The following is a 23,087-nucleotide window of genomic DNA, read 5'->3' on the forward strand; positions in this document are numbered from 1 at the left end:
AGAGTATGTTAACCACGGGAGCACATTGGGAACAGGTTTTTTAGCAGTGCCTGTTAGGATAGGACAGGGGTTAATGGTTTTAAACTAAAGGAGGGGAGATTCAGGCCAGACATGAGGGAGAAATTTTTTACAGTGAGGGTGGTAAACCTGCCATGAGCAGGGACTTCTTCACCCAGATCAGGTTGCCCAGAGAGGTGGTGGATGCCTCATCCCTGGAGACATCCCAGGCCAGGCTGGACGGGGCTCTGAGCAACCTGATCTGGGTGAAGATGTCCCTGCTTATGGCAGGTGTTGAACTGGGTGAGCTTTGAAGCACTCTTCCAATCCAAACTATTCTATGATTCTGTGATCCCTTTTCCCAGCTAGCGCCATGCCCTCCTCCCCTCCACAGGACTGCTAAACACGAATTATCAAGGACAAAGAGTAACAGATGACCCGAGGGAGAGATACCTGAGGGTAGAGTTATCATAAAATATGGCAGGGTAACAATGACCAAATTTCCTTCTTCTCCTTTTCTGGTGCTTGGTTGAAGGAAACATTCATCACATATTCCTGTGCTTAAATGAACATTGGTTTGGGATTTGAGTGGGAGGAATGACTAAGAACTAAGAATTATTTGCTTGATTCATTTTCTAAGCATTCTTTATAAGTGTTAGAAAAGGTATTATTATCCATTACTGCTGAAAGATCATTATTTTAATTATTCTTTGGTGGGAACAGAAAACGAAGGAATTGGTTACTCAGTGTGGCCCTTTAGTAGTGTGTTAAGAAAAAAGCAGGATCCCATGGAGCTTTTCCCAAGAGATGAAGTTTATTAGGTTATAAAACCTCCTCCCACAGAGGCCTTTGAATCCCTGTCACTCAATTGATAGGTTACTGAGACCAAGAGGCTGTAAGGCTTTCCCCAATTAGTTGCTGTTTAGACTAGAGCGAAACTTTAAAACAATTGATTTGAAGATTCCCAGTGACTGTAAGCATCTCAGACCCTTGCAAAATTGTCAAAGAAACTGGGTTTGTTTCTGTTCTGAGTGTTTGGATTCAACATCTAGCTATTGGCCATTACTGGATCAATCTTTTACTCTTAAGGTTGAAGAAACCTTTTAAAATTTTTATTCTCTCTTTAGCTCCTAAGTCTGTGATTTTCTCTTTGACTACTAAGTCTGTGATTAAGAAATCACTTAGCCTTTTGTTTGTAAAATTAAAGTGGTAATTGTTCTGTGTCTTTCTTCAGAATGAAATTTCCCAATTCTTCATTAATTCTTGTGGCTTTTACCTGAATTCTTTCCCATTTCTTAGTATCTACAGGCTCTGAAATAGGCTCTGAATATCTGCAGCAGTTGCACCAGTGACAGATTGGGATGATGGATAATTTCTTTGCTTATTTGACTTCATATTACTTCTCTAGTACATTCATTACCTTACTGAAGATGTCAGTCTGGTAGTTCATATTAAATGAATTAGATTCTATAACTTGTTAGGCTTTTTCCAGTTTGCTTCTGACCTCCTTTCTCTTGTCTGAGAAGCAAGATCTTCACTGTTTAATCTTACAATCAGGACTTTGCATACATCTGTGTTGAAATTCCTATAGTTGGCTTGTGTGCAGTTTACTGGGTTGCTCTCTGGATTGCTTTGCTTTATTGTCCTCTTCATTCCATTCCACTTCCCAAAATTTCTCAGCCTTACTAAGTAATAATTGAACTTTTTTTTCCCATGTCAGCAGTGAAAATATTAACTAGCAGCTAGAAAGGCAGGATCACTCACAGAGTGAGCAGTTGCAGTTTACTGTTTCACTTGGAGAGATATCAGCTAGCTGGTCTCCAATTAATCTACACTGTACTATGTTGATTTTAAACCAGTTGAATTTATTACTCAATAACTCAATTCTGGTGCTTTTCAGAAGCCCATTACATCAAACCTATTACTTTTATCAACCTCATTTGTAGGCTCATCAAATGTGAGACTGGATTAATTTAACAGGGTTCCTTTTCCATTACTCATTTTTGATGAAGATTATTTATTTGTTGAGTCCCATCACAGCTGTTCTGTGTTTTTGCCTGGCACTGATGTGCAGCAGACAAGCCCATGACAATAGGCCCATGTAGATAGGCCCATGTACACCTTTGTAATCTATGTGGTGTATGGAGACCATCAACTTTTTTACCACCTTCTAAAATCTTCCAGGCGTTACACAAAACATTGTGTTGCAGTGAGCTGGTGGCATACATACAAGCAGCTGCTGGATTTCACTAAGGGCTTTTAATTTTTAATATTATTCTAAATGTGATCTTTTTTTCTTTTTAATGATTGTATTATACTCCCTTCTGAGTAGCAGTCTGTGAACAGAATCTCTTGGGTTTTGTGCTTCTTCAGCAAATGGGTAGGAAGAATCTTTGGGAAGATCACCTCACCTGGCCTGAACTGAACTATTCTATTTTCTGTTCTATTTCTACACTCATCAGAAAAACACTTGAACATCTTCCAGTAGTGCATTAGGCAAAATGATTGTACCTCTTTCAACTATTGTTTTCACAGCCTCCCCTCTGGGGAGGAGTGTTTGCAGTGCAGCACATTATTTTGAAAAGATTTTAAGGTGGTTTGATTTCTGTGAAATACATATCCTCTTAAGTATTTTATTTCTTGCAGGAGATGCTAAAGAATTTCACTACATACTTGTAGTGAAAGAGGATGGGATTTGAAGTAGTCTGCAGTTCCTAAAGGAATTCATTTCACCATTTTGATGAGACTTTTTTTCTCTTTCCATTGAGCCAGAGGATCATGGTTTCTTACCATTTTCTTCTTCTGGACCTTTACTGTGTCTTAGAGATGTCCTGGGCTCAGATGACAAAGATCAGAGCACAGGAGTCATTTCAGAATTCTTTGGGAAGGTGGGCTAGATGGTAGAAGACAGGATTGATGTGCAGTGATGTTCTCACCTGTCTGAGTCTCTTGTGTCACAATATCTCCATGTCCATATCTGTCCCATAGTTGTATTCATCTAGCCAGCCCATCCTGAAGTGTGTTATTCAAATACAGCAGCGTACGGGAACTTATCATCGGGATTAATTGTCAGCTGCGTGACTGCATGTTGGAAAGAAATGTTCCTTCTCTGAGGCACTGGGGATTTCGGATTGAAGTGTTACCGTGGCACAGGTCAGGAAGAAGGGATATTTGATTCAGGAATCTTAGCTCAGAGTCCAGAACATGTTGGCAAGACTTACTTCTGGGTATACAGATGGGCCAGTGGTTAATGGCTAAAAACCAAAGCGAGCTGTGTTATAAATAGCCGATATTTCTCACAGAGCATGACTATGCTTCTTTGCAATGACTAGTTTTGATGTATGCTGAAGTTACTGAGATGGGTTTGCCATCTGATAACAAGTTGGGGCAGAATTTATAAGCTTCAGGGAGGTCCAGTAAGTTTTATTTGTCCTGTTTTTTTCTGGCAACTTGCTTGTGTGTTACAACTCTTGCTCAAATTCATCAGCCTCCCAAGTGTAGAAATGCAACACTGAGATTTTATACAGTCAATTAACCCTTAACAAGACATGACTACGAGCATTTAAGCAAAACCCTTAAGAGCAGCAGTTGCCAAAGTTTCCTATGTGTGAAGCCCCTTTTGGTGCCATGGTATAGTTTTCCTGTGCAATTCCAGGACCATGAGCATTTCCAGTTCTGGGCCTGGAACGTCTTGAATGCTTTGGAAACCCCTGTTCCTGCCTTGAGGGCTCCTGACAGAGCAAATGTTCTTCTTGCTTAGTCTCCTGAGTCACAACGTCTGCACTTCCATGGTACTCTGTGTTTCTTTTTCCTCTGTAATCACTGTTAGAAATGAGGAATCATTAGCAGTGCTATGCAAGCAGGATGGAGGCTTTCATGGCTCCTCTGTGTATTATTACATTTTTAATTTTCAAGAACAAGATCCTTGGTTTCCTGTTTTCTTCTCTAATGTGTGAGACATGTGTGTGGATAAGTAGCTACTGAATGGATTTGGATCTGGGAACAGATCTTTGGCCTCAAGAACATGGAGGTTTCCACAGAAGGTCTCCCAGTGAGTTATGTGCCTTAATTTAAATGACTGTTCATTGAAAATTTATGTCACTTTCACCAACTTAGTGCAGCAAAGGTGATGTTGGACTCAGTGGTGCAAGCCGACTGTGAAGCCATTCTGCTATTTACAAATGTGTCCCGCAAACACAGTGGCATTTTACTGCTTTTAAAAAATTGCCTGCTTTTGGCTGTGCTGTGGAAAAATGATGCCTACTGGAGTGTTTCTGCCTCTGACTATCTTCTGTGATGTGACCCGACGTGAACTCATTTATGTAATGCTTCCTAGCAGCAGTGCTGCTGCTAGAGACGTGGCTGCTCCTGTGACCAGAGGTAGCTCCACCTCCCAATTTAAAGGGCTTTCCAGCTATTCAGTTCAACAAATGCCATGCCTGGAAGGAGGGGGTTTCTTCACAATCATCACAATCATCCAGCCTGGCCTGGGGTGTCTCCCAGGGATGGGGCATCTACCACCTCTCTGGGCAAATACTCCCCCTTTTCTCATGTTACAATTCCTTCCCTCATGCAGGTAAGGGGTACTCATTGAGTATTGCAGTGAAGGGACTACTGGTTGATATGTGTGATTTTTTACTGCTGTGTCAAATGCAGAACAACCATGTGGTTTGGGAAGATTTGCATGTCTTAGCTCAGGGGTGGATTTCCAGTTGACTTCACAAGAACATTGCTATGGCAGTCTAAGGCTCTGCAGCCAACACTTTATGGCTGTGGCATCAGCAGCTTTTAAGGAGTCAGTCCCAATGTAATATAGTGAACAATATTGTTTAGTTTCAGGGCAAGAATCTTCATCATCGTCTCTGATATTTGTAGAAATCATGATTTCTTGACCGTAGCACAAATCTTATGAATGCAAGGGTAGACACTTCCAGGTGTGCTTCCAGGCCTGAATCAGAGCTAGAAATCCTTACCATACTTCATTCAAGAGCAATGGAAAGAGGACCTGGATACATCTTTATTTCTTTGAGCTCCCTCCATATTTCAAGAGCAGAGGCTTTGTAGCATGAAAGTATAATTTAAGGTTGTTCCTATGCTGATTGCAAGCACTCAATTCTTTGCATTTTAAGAATTAAGTGCTCTAGGGGTGGAAGTGGTGTGTCTCAGCTGAAGATTATCTTGAGATAGTCTGCTAATCATCACTTGTCTATAGGCAGACATCTGGCAGGAATCATGTGGCAAGAACCATATCTGGAAGTCTTATCTATCCCCCTGAGATGAGTTAGACTGCTCCAGTGGAGTGTGTTACTTGGGACAGTAATTCCAACTCATTTCCACGACACAGATTCATGGATCCATTCACAGCAGACCTCAGACTGCACCTCTGGACAGCAGGTATTCTGCTTTCTTTTTCTCAGATGCTAGAGCTTCCTCTTCTCCACTCTTTCAGTTTCTACATGGGTAAAATTACACATCTCATCTTAGAATTTATGTTATCATGTACTTGTCTTCTGTTCTTGCTCATGATGGTTTAGAAAGCCTGGAGGAAAATACTGTAATTTAATGTCCATTCATGTGTGTTTTCAGTACTTCCCTTTAAACACAGCTAGATATAGAAACCTTGGCAAGAACAGAAATAACAGAAATACCATCCCCACTATTCCATGGAGTACCAAGCAGTCATTACAGGGATAAATGATCCTTATTTTCTATAGGAAAAGACTGTCCCTTTGACTCCTTAATGCATCTGTCTCCCTGTTAGCTGTTGCAACCTGGAATTGGAAGTGTTTGGGTAGGTGGTGCTGGAGAGACCTCAGCTATAGTCCCAGAAAAGGGAGCTCTGAGGACATGAGGAAAAGGTTCTTCACCCAGAGGGTGCTGGACACTGGAACATGCTCCCCAGGGAGGTGTCACAGCCCCAAGCCTGACAGTGTTCAAGAAGAGACTGGACAACGTCCTCAGACACACGGTGTGAACTGTGGGGTTGTCCTGTGCAGGGACAGGAGTTGGACTCCATGATCCTTGTGGGTCCTTCCAACTCAGGACATTCTATGATTCTACCAAGTGCTGTCCTGCAACATGAAGCAGCATTGACTGGTAGGGTACCAGCTTGGAGATCTCCCCATGTTGTGGCAAAACTGGTTAAAACCTACGTGATGAAGCACACAAATTTGTATTACAGTTGAAAGCATCCTCAAAGGCATCCATGGCATGTCTGTCCTTTCTCTCCTAGGTTTTTTGTATGGCTCTGTCTTTCAGTGCTCAAAGGAAATTTTGCCGTATTGGCAAACTGCCGTGTTAATAACCTTCAGTTTTGAACTTGCAGTGTACAAGCATGGATTTGGTTTGCTTTGGATGACCAGGGCTGTCTTCTGCAGCATAAAAAACATGAGTAGAAAGCAGAGAATGGAACTGATTCATCAGTAATAGCACCTTAAATGCATTTATTTACTTCTGAAGTGCTCTGGGAAATGCTTTCCTTGAAAACCGCAAACTGTGATACATGTAGATTGATAGCTGGGTGGTTTTGCTGAATATAGAAACCAACAGCTCTGTGTATAGACTAACTGAAGGTGTAGAGACCTTACTGGCACCTCTGTGACGTAGGATCATTTAAGTGGGATAAGGATATACCAGAAAACATCCTGGAATCTCAAAGCAGAATTTGACAAAGCTTGAAAGGCTGAAAACATCAGTGTTTTGCCTGGATTCTCCTTTTCTGCTTCTAGAACCTACTTCCTCCAAAAGAGGTTAAAAGAAGAAAGCTACTTTTAAGTTCCTCTTTGTAAATGAAATCATAATTGATGGAGAAATAAAGAAACTGATGTAATGTAAACCTCTTGGAGTAACTGGAGAAGGTGTTACAGAGGCTTCCCAGCAGTTATACATCGAGAAACATTCTTAATCTCCTAGATAATGTGGAAGAGGAATGACATTTATTAGCTACAAGTCCTCACAAGCTGAGGATGCAGTTTATAAAACTGTATTTGGCTCCTCCTCCTTTTCCTCCTTTATTGTAGTCCTTCAACATGGATCATTTTACATCCAAACTCACCTTCATCTGTTATCATATGTCAGTGAGTTATTGACATCACAAACTCCTGATTAATAAGGCTGGAAGAACATCCATCAGCAGAACTGAGAGTGTCCGATCATTTCCTCTCAGTCTTTCATTAGCTGTGGCTTTCCTTTTAGGAGTCTTATCTTTGTCTTTCTATTTCTAGACTAAAGCATATGATGTTTAAAAATAATTTCCTACAATTAATCTTTTGTTTCTCTGGGCTTTTAAAAACTTTGGTCAAGATGGAATATGAGCTCTGTATTGTCAGCTGAAATAATTAGAAAACAACTCCAGCTGTCCATGTGCACTCTTAATGAATGAGCAGGGAAGTCAGAATTAATTGATGGCTTAATTCAGCTTCCTTCATCCAAGATGGAGAATACAAAGCTCTACAGCTAATCCTATGATCATATAAAATGGTTATTGGGTAGGTAGGAATTACACTAATGGTGGCTTTTCTAAAAAAAAAAATATATATATATATGTGTGTATATATATGTATATATTCCTTTTTCTTTACATTGCTTGGGTTTTAAATGACATGAGCTGTGGTGAAATGCACCTCTGGTATTTTCAGATTGCTACACCAAGTAAAGTGGGAAAGGTTTTGCTTTAGAGCTTCCATACCTAGTTCTCATTTTAATGAGATGCTCCTAGGTTAAAAATACCTTTTAAAAGTGATTTCCCACGTCTTTTCTACATTAGCGACAGACTGGAGAAGAAAATGTGGAGTACGCCTGAAAGTGATAAGTTGAGGTTAGAGGTCTAGCCAAAGTCAAGTGCTAGGGAGTTTCAGCTGTAGAGAGCTGATGCTTTGAATTATAATCAAGTGATTAATGTTTCTAACATAAGTGGGTTTGGGACTTACAAGGACTTGCAGCAACAGCTTGGATAAGTACGGTGAAACCTTCTTTTACAGATATTTTATTTGCAGCACGTTCATTAGGTCGAACAGAATGGACAACATGTGCTTATGTGGTTAATGATAAATCCATCTGAGGACTAAACTAGTCTGCTGAGTTATGAGAAAGCCATTTGTAGGTCAGATTTTTCTGGAGAGGGATGGGCTTGAGAGAAACAATTCTTATTTGGGAGGGGGAGGTGGGGAAAGGGCAGTGGGGGTGCAGGGAGAGGGGAGAAGCTGAAGCCAACTTTTCTCCTGCTGTAAAATACGTAGGATGTAAATGTTACATATCTTGATTCTTTTTTAAAGGTCACTTGCTTGTGAATTCCATGTAGCTGGCTTCATAAATACCAAAAATAACATGGAAAGTACCAGGTATGTCTGAAAGGTATATTAATATTTTTAATAAAATAGCAGGTAATTTAATGTTAAAGTGTGAAAACTGCAGTGATCTCTATGAAACTGCAAAAGCCAGAAATGGCTTTATCTATATTAGACATTATAGTTTTGCTTCTTGGATTCAGACATTCTAACATGAAGTAAAAGGTATTGAACAAAAAAATCATATGTTCCTTCTGTTTGAATTCACCAGACTTTAATCCTGCTGCTGTGAGGGGATTAAGATAGTCTTTCAAATAGAACTAATCTCCCCTGAATGATAAAACAAGGTGAGAATACAGCTAATAAAAACAGTGTTTTGGCACATTGTTAGTGTTGTGGTTTTAGTTATAGATCTGCTAATAGGATAAAAAAGATTGGTTCCCCTCCTCTAGCCCTACCCAGGGCAGTGCAGGTCATCCATCCACAGATCCAACCGGTTTCCACCACGAACCGTGATGCCATTGTGTTTCAAATGGAACTCTGGCTGGTTCTAATTTTGAAAAAAAACCCCAATCAAGTAAAACAAAGCCCTTATTGATTCACTTTATATAGCACCCAAATGTAAAAGTGTTTAGTTCTCTCCAAAATCTCATTACTTGCTTTTCTGGATAGGGCAGCCAGAACTCATGGACCTAAATAACTGACAGGTGAGTGACTACCAGAAAGGAATTGCAAGTTGCACATCCTCACAAATGAACAGGAAAAGCCTGTATTTTTGAGACACACCTTTTCACTGCTGCTATTTTGCTATTTTTAGGTAAAAATGAAAATGTGATGTTCATTGTCAAGGAAGCCCATTGCAAAATCACTGCTCTCAAAAGTGTTGCCTGAAACTTTTCCAGGTGTTGCTGCAGGTGCTATTTGGAGTGAGCTTAGTTTATCACAAGTTTGAAAGCTGACTGATTATACTAAGTAAGTATTTTTAGGCAGAGAAAATGGCACCTAGCAAAGAGGTATTTAATTATATACATAAATGTACAACAAAACCACATACAGGAAGCTACCGCAGATTAATTCACTTTGAAAACTCATTTATTACTCTCAGGATAATGAACTAATGAAAGACATGGTGGCTTCTCCCCTCTCTTGCCACCTTGCAATCCAGAGTGAATGCCCTGCTGAGAAGATACACTTTAGTGCCACACGGCTCCAGCGGCAACTGCATGAAACCTAATGGCCTAATCAGAGTCTACCTCATTCAGAGGCTACACAAATACTTGTTTCTGACATCAAAAGGCATGATGACACTATTATCATATTTATTTTATAGATATTAAATAATTTGTGTTCTGTTATGCCAGGAAAACATATATCTTGCATTTTGCCCCCACATTACACACTGAAAAATTAGGTGTAGAGATTTGAAGAATTAGTTAGGCTCCCTCCACAGTCTCTGGAGCAGGAGGGGCAGCTTTGGAGGTGATTCTCACTTGTCTTAAACTATGTTTGGATAAGATGAATAATTGTCTACAAGTATTAATCTCTCTCAGCTACAGAGAGACAGCACAGGTATTGAGTGCAGACCTGCCTTTGAAATGGCTAAGTTGAGTAGAGATACACAGCACTCCACTGATTTAAGGAGCTGCACTTGTGCTTTGAACTGCAAGGGCAAAGCTCTAGGGGTAGATCTGGTCTTGCCTTGGACAGCTTATGGACAAAAATCAGTGTACAAAGTGCAAGAAATAAGGATGTTAAAGCTGCATAGAAAATGCTGAGACTCACAGGGCAAACCTGCATTTATCCAAGTCGTTGGGATGCAGGAAAAAATCCTGCTGGGCTTTCAGATAACTTGTCATTCTGAGACTAGCTATATTTTACTTAATTGTTTTAGTTAATTGTTTTAGTTAATTAAATAGCACCAGGGTACTGCCACTGGAAAACTTTTATCTGTGGTGTTAAATTTGATCCTGGTCCCTGTTTGTCCCAGTCTAGAGGCAGCTCTCTGACATGGCTCGAACATTGGCCAGAGCTTGTTCTCAACATGCAATCTGGTAGGGCTGTTCTCTTTCAGAGGTTAAAGGCATTTAGCCTTCAATGTGCCCGTGGCTGGACTGTGTCTGCTGGCCCCAAGGCCAAAGACCAGCCCTGACCCTGTTTAGTTCATGACAAGGTGCACCAACAGTCTCTTGCAGTCTCTTCATCTTCCATTTTTATTATTTTAACTTGTCAGGATCAGAACCATAGGAAAACCGGTATAGTACACTGGGCTTGATATGGCACTATCCTTTGAAATAGTATGGGGCTGTCTAATTCCCTTTCGCTGTTCTCTCTAATCTATAAAGACCGCGCAAATCTGATTTTGGCCTGGATACCCTGATCTGCGTCATGGGTTGTCCCATTCAGCAACTTCAATAGGCCACGCTGGAGCATGTCAGGGTTTGGAGCTGATAGTAGTTTTTTGAGCTGGTTCAACAAACAGATCTGCAAGGCTTCTTCTTGACAGTATACCAGCTCTGATCTGAGACACAGCCTTAGACATCTGTTTTAAGGGCTTAACTACTCTGAGCTTATTTGAACTCAGTACAAGGCTCTGTTTATATTTCTGTGATTAATTGAAAATAACCTCTTGTTAAAGGAGTGTCAACCGATACCTTAAGATTGTGCTCAAGTCATTCACAGGAGCGAAAAAAATACACCAAAGGTTAGGCAGGTCAAAACCCTTGTTTGGATCAAAGCATATGTTGAACACTGTATAAATGCCAAATCTTAAAGTGTTTTGTATTTAAGGTCGAAGTTTGGAGTAAAATGATACTATAACAATAAATCCCTAATTCAGCTTGTTAACATGCTACCATATTCACAAAGATGTTTCTGATGGAGTGACTGGATAATGGTCTAATGTCTTAAAAATTTACAGCATAGGTGAGATCATTATTGTAATACCACATCCACTTCTGGTAGGCACATTTCAAGGAGGACTTTAATGCAGTGGAAGTGGATCTCACCACAATTTGTGGTCTGTCTGTAAAATCTGCCTTACTGTGAGAGACTAAAAAAGCTCAGTAGTGTTATTTATCCAGGACAAGGTTACAAGATAACTTGTCTGTGGTTTTGTAAGGTTGAGCCTACATGGTGAGGGAACAGCAGGCTCCAGTTTCCACTTGGAGCTGGATGGCCTGGGTGCTTTCTGCCAAAATACAGGGGGAACTGCAGCTATTCCTGGGATTGAAATAATCCTGTTGTGCTGAGGGTAAACTGAGGCTGGACTGTGCCTTGGTCAGCTGCAGCCTTCCCTGTCCATGCCTGATCAGTTGCTTGCTGGCACAGATTGATGAGTGGTGACCAGGCTTGAGGGTGGAAAGTGAGGCCAGACAAATACAGATTAAAAAGGCAGCCTTTCTTCTTGACAGCGTGGTAGCCACTGAAATAACTTATCTTGGGTAAATCATCCTTCATGGAAAATCTCTGATTCAGAGTGGGAAGTCTCCTTGAAAGATGTGCCATAATTTGTAGTGGTTCTAGTGCTGGTTTGGGACAATGCTCTGTGGCTTCAGCTATGCGGCAGAACAAGTGATTGAAATGATCAAACACATGATCTCACCTACCCTTAAGATATTCCCATTTCAAGTTTTAATTTTAATAGGAATATTATATTCCTATTAAGCTGATCAGTGAGTAGAGAAGTCACAGTGAGGCCATCTTCGACCTGACCATGCTCAATTTGAAGGAAAAACATCTCCCATCACTTTCATATTTGTGGCTAGAATGACCACGTCAGTATTTTCTTTCCAGGAATCTGAGTTTAGGCCTGGGTTCCAACTCTCCTCATAGCTTACTGAATCTGTTAGGACACCTTTGAGCAGGATGAGGGGTGATTCACCTATTTCCAAGTGGAAAGTTTCCATCTGATGTGCTCCTCCATCTATAGTGAGCCGGCTGTGGCTGCCGTCCATCCCATCCACCCTCCAGTGGTGGTGTGTGTCCCAAATCTGGAAGACAAAATGATTCCTTGGAAAGTCCGACGGGCTCCTACCATAGGCTTTGTGGCACTGCCTATTGCAAAGGTGAGTGGGATTTGCAGAGCCCCTGAAGTCAAGCTGGGTCTAGGCTGCCTGCAAGGCCACATGTATACCAGGTATTAGGTCTAAAGGATGCTCTAAAACCTGTCACCCAGTTCAGTGGACGATGTCCCCCGTTACCAAGCATGTACAGAGGCATTCAGAAGATTTGTCTTGCTGGAAGATATCCATCCAGCTTTGTTCAATTAAAGCAGGATCTTGTACCCAACAAGGCAAAGTTTTGACCACAAGCCCAGTGTGATTTTCTGCTTCTGTGGTTTATGCTATTGTCACGCCTCCCCCATTCTTGGGCTACCGCTTGCCTTGTCCCCGAGGTGTGTAAAGACATTTGCTCCTTTCTGGGTTGGGGACAGGACCCTGGCAGCCCTGGCCTGTCTCCTGCACTGTCCCCACGTGTTGGGGGATGCAGGCAGTGCTGCATTTCGGAGCGGCTGCCTGCAACCCCATGCAGAATTAGCCCGGCTCTCGCAGGCAGCAGCTGACCCGCGGGGTGAAAGGGGGATGTTGCTGCCTGCCTGCTGCCCTCAGGCACAAGCTGGTGCATTTGAAGAGTTTAGAAAAGCCAGAAAGCTGCTGAAAACTGCATTCTGCTCTTGGTGTCTAACATCATCACACTGCCACTGCTCAAAGAAATAAACTCTGATGGTGATGGGAATCACCTCCCCCCAACACCACCTCCTTCTTTCTTTGCTTTAATAAAACTTGTCACAGTGCTGATTTTTATTTATTTTTTTTCCAGTCAGCAGATTTTTAGGCTGGCTAATGAGGGGGAAAAAATTCTCTTCTCGCCTCTTCCCCCCCCTCCCAACCAAATTGCCTCCCTTTTCTTTCATGTCAGGGGCCAAGTTTGGATTGGAGCCTGGTGAAGTTTCTGTGTCATTTCCTGTTGCTGCCCTCCTCGACACTCGCTCCCGCGCTCGCTCTGCTTCTCTCCTCTTCTTTCCTCTCCTCTCCTCCCGCAGACGCACAAGGCGTCCGCCCTCCCGACCCAGCGGCTTTTTGGGGAGGACGTGAGAGGGCAGGGGCATACCTCCCGCTCTCTCCTGTCACTTCGCATTCCTGCTCTCGCCATCCCCACCGGGCTCAGCTCCAACCTCGCTGCCGGCAACGCTGGAGAACCCAACGGTAAAAACAACTTTATTCTCTGTGAGCAGCTCGGCTGCGCTTCCCAGGCTGCCGCGAAAAGCCTCCTTCTCTCTTGCAAACTTCTCTGATGATGGCTGTGGTCCCGTCCGTGCAGGTGGTGGGGAGTGAAGTGGCTGCGGGATGCTAGTGCTGCCTTTTTGGGTGGTGGGTGGGCAAGGGGCTGCGGTGGGGTCCTGTGGCTTACGGGGGGGACGGGGAAGGGAGCTCAAGCATGCTCGCTTCATAGGACAGGACAGCATCTGCCAGGGCTGGCATTGATGCTGTTTTGCAAATGCTGGTGGCTTGATATGACTGATGGTTAAATAAAAAAGCTATTTAAGGGAGGGAGAAACCAGCATGGGGCTGTACAGAAGCTGGGAAGGCAGTGAACGGAGGTGAGGGAAAAGCAGAGAGTGCTCAGCGTTTTCACTTACGTGTTTGTCTTTCAGCTTCAGTCTAGTGTTTACAGGATTTTCCCAAGGCTTGTGTGCTGTCGCGTTCAAGGGGTTTGTGGGTGTGTGCAGTCCCGGTGATTGCTTTTCTGAGTAGAAAGAACTGATTCTTGCGGGAGTCTGTATTACATTCACTTGGAGGAGTGGGCAAAAATCAGCTGGCATTTGCAAAAACCTGCCTGTAATGCCTTTCCTCTGACATTTCCTTATTTGCTCGATAAATGCACATATATTTATTTATTTGGTAGGAAAATGACACAAATGCTTGTGCTTTAAAGTGGAGTGACTGTGACTTCATGTACTATTTCTGTCATTCCTGACTCGTTCGGTCTTGACTGTTTCTTGGACAAACAAGGCGTAACAAGCTGACGGATAAATCCTGAAGCATGTGCCGGAGCCCGTTCCTGGAGCTTTCAGAGTTAAAAGGCTTTCTTGAACTCATTGACATGGGGCAGTAAATTTCAACGTGTCAGTAAGTGAGGGGAAAAAAAACCCCACACTTGCAGAGCGTTATACACCAGCAGATAGAGCCAGCGCTGCACAACCCCAGGGTCTTCACAGGCAGGATTAGTTCCTAACACCTCCAGCTACCCAGCAGCATTTAGAAAGGTCAATTATATGTAAGGTATTTACTGGCTAATTAGAAGAGGAGGGAGGGAGGAAAGCCTTGGAGGTGGCCCTGGGAAAAATGATCCTAAGGCTTTTTGTACAGCGTGTTTACCTGCAAGTCATTGCTTGATGCATGTTGCCCCATCAACTCCCCCTTGTTTTATGTTAGTTTTGCAGTAAAGTCCTCTCTGCTTCCCCATCTCCCATGGGAATGCAGTGGAAGAAGGTACAGGATGGGGAACATAGGAGGGGGGCTTTGGGCACATCCTGAGCACAGGAGTCCTTCACCCCAGCCTCTAGCCAAGGAATGACACCTCCCATGGCTGGGGAAAGTTCAAGCTCCCCAGCCAGCCCCTGGCATCGCTGGTCTTGCTGCCATTAGCAATGGGGGACCCGGGAGACCTTGTTGACAGCTTTGCCTGGAGCTGGTTTCTAGGTAAAAGCTCAAAGTTCATTTCACAGCTCCGATATGAAAGCCCCATTTTTTCAAAAATCAAGTTGAGTAGGAAATGCTTTTTTGGATCTTCTCATCTCCCAGACTCTTTCTGAGTACTGTGCTACTCAGTCCTGATTTTTCAAAAAGTTTTCTTCACTTTCAGCACTCTGCATAGCTAGCTTATACCTGTACTAGTGAGCTGGTCTTTATGGTCTGTGCTATCACACCAATCATAGAATCATAGAATGTCCTGAGTTGGAAGGGATCCACAAGGATTATGGAGTCAACTCCTGTCCCTGCACAGGACAACCCCACAGTTCACTCCATGTGTCTGAGGACATTGTCCAGTCTCTTCTTGAACACTGTCAGGCTTGGGGCCGTGACACCTCCCTGGGGAGCCTGTTCCAGTGCACCAGCACCCTCTGGGTGAAGAACCTTTTCCTCATGTCAAAATTAAACCTGCCCTGGCACATCTTCCTGCCATTCCCCCAGGAGGGAATGTATCGATGATACACATGGATTGAGCTGAGACAACATCTAGGTGTTACTGGAAGTTAGGATGGGCCAGGAGACTCCAGAAAGGCAGTTTGGATGTAGCCACCTTGTCTCAGAGTGTAAGAGAGTTGAATAATATGTAGGCATGAGTCTGTGCCAGTTGGCTTCAGGGCTGAAGAATAGGATCTGGCACAGTTTAGTTTACTAGCAGAGATGTAGCCAAGAGGCTAATGAGCTCATGTAAGAGAAAGAGGAGAGAAGCTGTAGCAGGACTCACTCTCAGCATCTCTAAGGAGCTGAAGAAACAGTATTTACCTGGAATTGTGCTCTGAATTTCTTCATATGAAAGGAAATAGAGTGACAGACTGACATTTTTGCAGGGGTCCAACAGGCAACTCGGTTCTCAGGTGAACTGAATCATTGCTTGTGCAAGGTGACTGAGGGCAATAACAGGCCTTCAGGTGCTGCTTTTGGATGCTTGAAGGACGGATATGACCTGAAATCCTTTAGAAATCTGTCCTTGCATATAGATATTGAGAGATGATGGTCTGTCTCAAATGCAGTTTGGGGTAGTTTGTTTCTAAACTATCAAAAACTTGACATATGGGTGCTCTAGTGGGAGATGAACATAATTTCATCCTTAATTGTTTCAGAACTAAATCTGAAGCCACTTCATTTTAAGCTGACATCGCTCCACTGTGTTTAGTGATGTTGTTCCTGATTTACAACAGTTGAGGGGAGATAAGACTCAGGACCTTCATATCTGTTTTTTTCTGCAACTTGCAAAAGAGAAAACAAGACGAGACAAACCCATTCAGGGTGAGATTGTCATAAGAACTGAAGGGTCTTGAGTACGACCAAGACCTTTTTAGCTTTTTGCCAAAAAATTCTTGCTTCCCCTAAATATCAGCTTTTTGTTCAGTTAATGTTCAGTTCCTATGTAAAAGCAAATGCTGAAGACCAGGGTCCCCATTCCATCTCTCTTCTTGTGCAAGCATGTTCTCCACACCATACTTTCAGTGCTCATGTAGCCTTGACAGATGAGTCAAGGGATGGAGATTCCAGTTCTGCTGCTTACCTTGAGAAAGCGCTCTGGAGCCCAACACACTTTAGTGTCTGGAAATATTTCCTGTTGCACAACATAAATTGTCTGTTTCAGTTTAATCCTGTTGTCTTAAATTACCTCACCAAAGTACTACCTTGAGAAAAGCCTCTCTTTGCAGTGGGAAAACGAGTATTGTAAGGGGCCACAGGGTGTGAAGAATTTCTGCAAGAAGGTGGAGTGAGCATGTACTTCCCTTCCCCCTTTCTCCGTCTTGCACAAGGGCAAGGCGAACAAGCCTTGCTTTGTAACAGCTCAGAGGGGTGGGTCTGTGCTACTTCTAGCACCTCAGCCAGACCCTTTGCTGCTCATGGTGGCCACTGAGATGTCCAGGAGAGATCTTCCATCACCAGTGGCTTCTCATGGCTCTAGTGGTCCTTTTCTCTGAGTAGCTGTTCCGTGCTTCAGTGCTTGAGCTTGGTGTGGTGCTCCCTGTCCTGCCTGAGGTTGCTCCAAGGATGCTCTACTGCTGCCCAGTGGCCTGTTGCGTGCCATCTGCTTCAGCTTCTGCCAGGGTTCACCAGGGGAATAGGAGCACATTTGGGGTAGCCCTGGCCCACTAATGCTTGTGGGTGCTTCCTAGCTCAGCCCCGTCTGTCTCCCCAGGCTGAATCAGACATGCTCTGTTCATCTGCTTTGCTCTCATGTAGCTCTAGCTCCAGTTCTTGTGATATTTAAGTGCTGATGCACAAATTAAGGTAACATTTGTATGCTCTAGTGAGTCTTCAGCTTGTCTGCACAAATCTCTTGTTTTCCTTCTAAGACAGCGCCACTACCTGAGGACAGTCCTTGCCTCCTAGCTCTGGGGGAGATGTTGATCTCTTCTCTGTTTATGGGACATTGCCATAGCAATGAGGATGTGTAGTGGAGATGGTCAGCCAAAAAGGTGCATGCCTCCTTCCCTCTCCAAACAGTGTCCTGTTTGCTTTTTGGCTATTTTTAAACATATTTGCTGCTGGAGACTGAAGATCGCTATCAGTCTGAGCCTTGCCACCATGCAACTCACAGCTGTTTAAAATGGATTAGTGCTGAGGCTGGAAGGACAGTTTTTGTTCTTCTGACCACTGTCTCAGGGCTGCCTGACATGTTGGTGACTGTGGCAGAGTCACTTGCTTCCCAGTGAGTTGGTGAAGGGCAACGAAAGGCTGGAAGCCAGAAGCTTTTCCCCATTTCTCCTGACCTGTTCTGGAGTTGAACTGATGAGAAGGAGGCGAGAGGCCTCTGTATCCCATCAGCAATCCCCTCAGTCATCGTCTCCCTCCCTGGAAGTGTTATTTTTGGTTAACTCATACACGTCTGGGCCTCCTTTGTCTATCCTGTGGGAGGAAGCTCAAGGCTGGAATTTTGTAATAAAAGCCAGATTTTTCTCTGGAGGCAGAGTGGAGGACACTCCTGTTACTTCTTCAGTTCTTGTTAGTTCTTGATCAGCTTAATAATGGTAACTGTGAAACATTTTCTTTCCCCACTGAGAAGAAACTTGGCTTCTGAGGAAGGTTGGTTGGGGTGTTCACCCTGAGATAACTGATTTCTGCAGAGCCACCGGTGGGGATCCCAGCTCAAGCTGCTTGGACTTCATCTTCCTGATGCAAGTTCCCAGTAGTGTACTGGGGACGGGTCTCTCTGAGTGCACCCCAGGATATTTGCAGCATTGCAGAACTGCGCTATTGCTAAAATCGGGTTGTTTTCTTACCCCAAGGAGCACAGAGCAGCCTATTCCCTTCCACACTGGCAGCAGCTGGCTCTCACAGGAGCAAGCACATTTTTGTACCTGCAGTTTGGAGAGTGTTCTCAGAGGTTTTCTGTGGTTATGGATCTAGCCCCCTGATTTCCCCTATGACCACAATATTTCAGCATTCTTGTCCTCCACTGACCATTGGCAACAGAAACCCCACCACTCCTTGCTGTCTCCTCTTTGGCCATCTCACTTTGAAGTGGGAGCTCTTTCTACAGGCACTGGTGCAGTGGAAAGCTGAAAATATCTGAAATGGCCATAATTTAAATATGAAAGTACTCCCTTAACTTAAATGTACACAGAGAGCTTGCTAATAAAATCTGTTTTTGATTCTTGGTCATCGGTCACTGTACCAAGGATGGAGGAAACAACAGCTGAAGCCCATATCTCACCCTCGGTGGTACCTGACACACTACCTGTGAGATCATCTGCTGGAGTTTCCCAATATACTTAATTTAACTAGTTTAATAATATATATCCTGTACTCCTTTTATCTTACTATTCATTGTGATTCCCCTATGACATAGTCTAAAATTATGCAAATTATACTTGGTTTCCTTTTTTTTTTTTTTTTTTCTTCTTTATAAATGCATACATGAACTGTAGAGTCTTTAGAGATTTATTTTTCTTTAATGAAATCAGTCTCCTTTTCCTGGCTAGTGTAGTGCATGAATGTTACATTTAAATATCTGCTTTCAAGTTCAGTCCTTTCCCTCAGACATATTACTTTACACTACATTTGGCTGTGTTAAACTGCAGTGCTGATTTACTACATCAGTGACCACGAAAGACTCAGATTCCTCTGACTCCTGTTTTGATGCTTCTCTCTATTTACTATCTACCATGCTCTGGTTTTTGGAATAGCTGGCAGATTGTAAACTTAAATTTCTTATTTCTTTTCCTCTACTTTATACAATGGATGCAATCAGATTAATATATTTAGTAGACTTGGAACTGATTATGGAGCAAGTACAAAAGATCTCCTGAGAGCAGTGATGGCATCAATGTCAAAGAAGTGTGTAGTACCAGGTGTGCAGAGGAACGAAGAGGTAAATATCTGCCCAAAGCTTCCTCATCCCTATTCCACAAGCAGGAGCTGGAAGCAGGGAGTGACCAGCTGCTGTTGACAGACCTCCTGGTTTCCTTTTTCTTTTCTTGAAGAGGTCTGTAAGTGTTTTCTCTGTTGGAATTCAGGAGTGAGAAGGATGCTGTTCAGCCAGCTCACGAGGCTTGAAGAGCACTGAGCATGAAGGAGGCTTCCTTGTCTCCTCTTAAGTTGTTTGTCCCAAAGACTGTCAGCTTTCTTCTCTGCACAAAATCTGCAGCTGTTGGCATGTATGGAAGCTTTAGGTATAAGATTTAGTCAGCCAGAGTCTAAATAATTTTCAATATTGAGCCTTATTGTTTAAAAAGCAAATTCCAAATTGGGAATTCCCTCCTTTTTGTTTGCGTACTTGAAAAAACCCCTGGTTAGACAAGCCTGCCAGGCATGCTGACTCTTCCTGACCAACTGCTTTAAAACAGGGGATGTACATAGTGACAGCAACAGTGGCTGCAGAAACCGTCCCTAGAGACGAAATAGTTCACCACAGGCACCATGGGAGTAGTGAAGTCCACCTTCATAGTGAAAGGTCTGGAGCACAAGTCTTCTGAGGAGCAGCTGAGGGACCTGGGGCTGTTCAGCCTGGAGAAAAGAGGCTGAGGGGAGACCTTATCACTGTCTACAACTACCTGGAAGGAGGTTGTAGCATGGAGGGTGTTGGTCTGTTCTCCCAAGTAGCAAGTGATAGGACAAGACGAAATGGCCCCAAGTTGCACCAGGGGAGGTTTAGATTGGATATTAGGAAAAATTTCTTCATGGAAAGGGTTGTCGGCATTGGAACAGGCTGCCCAGGGAAGTGGTGGAGTCACCATCCCTGGAGATGTTTAAAAGATGTGTAGATGATGTTCTTGGAGACATGGCTTAGTTAGCTATAACAGTTGGACTTGATGATCTAGAGGGTCTTTTCCAGCCAAAATGATTCTACAATTCCTGTATGGGTCTGCATCACCTCTCCTTCAGGTGGATGCTGAGTCAGGCAGTGTACATCTCATGCACCTCTAGTCAGAACCTCCAGCTGATATTTAGGAGAGGCTTTTCTGCTGTGTCAGCCAGCTTCTGAGAGGACCAAGCCAGGAGGCAGGTTCTTGTTCAAATATATCTACAGGCTTGGTGTTTCCAGCTGGCTGGCCCTCAGCAGTTCCTCACTTGGCACGTGGGAACACCTAATTGCCCTGAACAGACACTGTGTCTCCCTGGACCATACATGTGTGCTTACAGGTTCTGAGTCACTCCTCAGAAATTCAGTGCTGTCCTTTGGGCTGTGCTGAATGCCTGAACACTTAAGATAGGTGCCCTGGGTCACCCTGGTGGGCAGGATGTCCACAGCTTCGTTATTGTGACACCAGGGTGAGGCTTTTATTAACATGGCCTGCAGGCAACTTTCCATAGCTCAGTTTTTGCAGGTGCAAAGGACAGGCTACAATCCAGAGGAGTGTTGTTGGCCTTGATTGATGTTTGCAAAGCAGTATGCAAGGTAGTGCCTGTAGAAATTACGCACATTAGAAAGGGGATCACATGGCTATCACGCCATGCAATCTGACTTTGTTTTCTGACAACACTAAACACTCCTTGATTCTGGCCAGACCTTGCCTGTTCTATAATTTTCTAGAGTTGTCTCTGTAAGACAGGAGCTTGTTTGCAAAAAAAAGAAAAGAGAAAAGTATCCTTCCAGGGCCCTAGTTTGCTCTCTGCACAGCTTTAACTGTGCAGGTCGCTGCCAAGCATCACACAGCAGAGCAGAGCAAGGCAGAGAAGTGCTTGTGAATCACCGTGGAACAACATCAGACGAGCCAAGAGGACCCATGTGATTTTAGGCAGGGCTCAAGAATTCCATTCCTTTAGCTTCAACCCAGGGGGCAAATTTGTTCATTTCCCTGGCATTGCAACAACGTTAAAGACTTTGCACCCATTTGCCCTGAACCGGTTGGGTTTCTGCTCTGAAACGCTTGCTGTTCCTATTGTGTGTCATAATAGCAGTTAAAGGAAAGGTGGAGGTTCACTGGGATCAATTCTCATGTTCACTAAGCTGCTTTTACCCCCTCCTCAGTATATAAAATATCCTTAGACCAAATGTAAATTATGCAGTCAAAGTGGTCTGTGTAGATTACAGAATCAGAGAAATAGGTTCCAAACTCTGAAGTGAGTATATTTTGCAAAAATTTGTTGGGAGATGGATACGGAGCTGTGAGTTGTCCCCTATCTCTCTGAGACAGGAACAACTGCTGATGCCTGATGACCTCACTGGATGATGGAGGAAATTTTAGGATGGTTGAGGCACCTGTGTCTGAGGGTATCGGGTGCTTCAGTGTTCATCTTTCCCAAGCAATTGGTGCATGGGTGTTCCTGAGCCTTATCCTGAGCACCAGTTGGCTTGGACTGAAAGCATATGAGATAGCTGTGTAATAGCATAGATGGTCAAGTTTCAGCACCCATGCTTATGTTCTGAACTGTTGAATTCACCACTATAGAAATAGTGTAAAAGCTTTCTTGACCTTTGATTCTTTCTTCTCATGGTAGAAGTCATGTAGTTTGACTCCGCTCAGAAAAAAAGTAAAAGTGTTCAGCAAACGGCAAGAGACAGCCTGAGCTGGGGAGGAAGGAAGAAAAGTGTTTCCTTGGAAATACAGAAATTCAGGCAAAGATATGAAGAAAACCATGTGCGCGAGAGAAGCAGCCTTGAGAGGTGAACATAAAACTTCATAACTTGTCTTTCCATGCCTCCTCGACAGCCTAAAGTTGTATCACAATAGAAGATACCCTAAATTGTAGCCCTGTTGCAGTGGCTCTCTACGGTCTCTTGTCCCTGCAACCCTCAGGGCCACTATGGATCTAGAGGGGGAGACTAAGTGCAGCTGCAGGATCTAAGAACCCTGTGTTCTCCACCAGTCCAACATTCATGATGATAGGAAGTTCATCTTATTCAACTGCAAAATGGGAGTGCTACCTCAAAGCCACCTGCCAGAGGTTTCATTCCTTCTTGCTTGCAACGTGCTAGAAAAGTGAAACACTCTGTGACTGCTGTGTGCAGTTAATGAGGGAAGGTTGAAAATAATACCCATGACTTTCTGTTGTACATGTTCCTTGAGAAAAGGCACGCTATCCATGGTGAGACATCACAGCATGAATATTCTCAAAGCATATATACAAAAGTTTGAAACTGGAGGTTCTGTTGACCCTGGAAGAAACAGCAGATTACAAACTGGGGCTCAGAAAAAAAAAAATAAATTGCCAGTTTCATCAATATTTGCTCTTGCTTTAGTGCTGAATGGATGCAGCTCGCCTGTGTTGTGGGTTTTGTCCTGTTTATCTTCTGATTTTGCATACACTTTATATCTGGGCAATTATAGTTTCCAGAGATGGCCACAAGGTAGGCAGCTGAAGAGCCACATCATCTCTTCCATCCTCTCTTTCACCGAATTTCCGAGCTTGGGGTCTTGCTTTTGAGCAAAAAAATTGTGATGGGGACAGTAGGGACTAGACTACTACAGGGAAAATGTAAACTTCCATTAGGGTTTGAATTTTGGTGGACAGCAACCAACCTGATATTTCAATCTGCAACATCACTTCGAGCCATAGGGACATCTAGGTTACAAACTCATAGCATAGGACAACTTAACATAGAATCTCTAAGGATTTTAAGGAGATTGGTTCTACCTTCTTCTTTCCATTGAAC

General features: G+C 43.4%; 1 protein-coding gene across 2 annotated transcripts in view; it reads left to right on the forward strand.

Annotated features, from left to right (window-relative positions):
• The first annotated feature begins 13,267 nt into the window (after positions 1–13,267).
• EVA1A (eva-1 homolog A, regulator of programmed cell death) overlaps positions 13,268–23,087 on the forward strand; it is a 68,844-nt gene continuing 59,024 nt past the window's right edge. For both annotated transcript variants that reach the window (XM_082048449.1, XM_082048450.1), the window contains exon 1: positions 13,268–13,486. The gene's annotated coding sequence lies outside the window, so the exon portion shown is untranslated. The remainder of the gene's footprint in view (positions 13,487–23,087) is intronic.

The sequence above is a fragment of the Streptopelia decaocto genome, assembly GCF_964273445.1.
Source record: "Streptopelia decaocto genome assembly, chromosome: 3".
NCBI lineage: Eukaryota > Metazoa > Chordata > Aves > Columbiformes > Columbidae > Streptopelia > Streptopelia decaocto.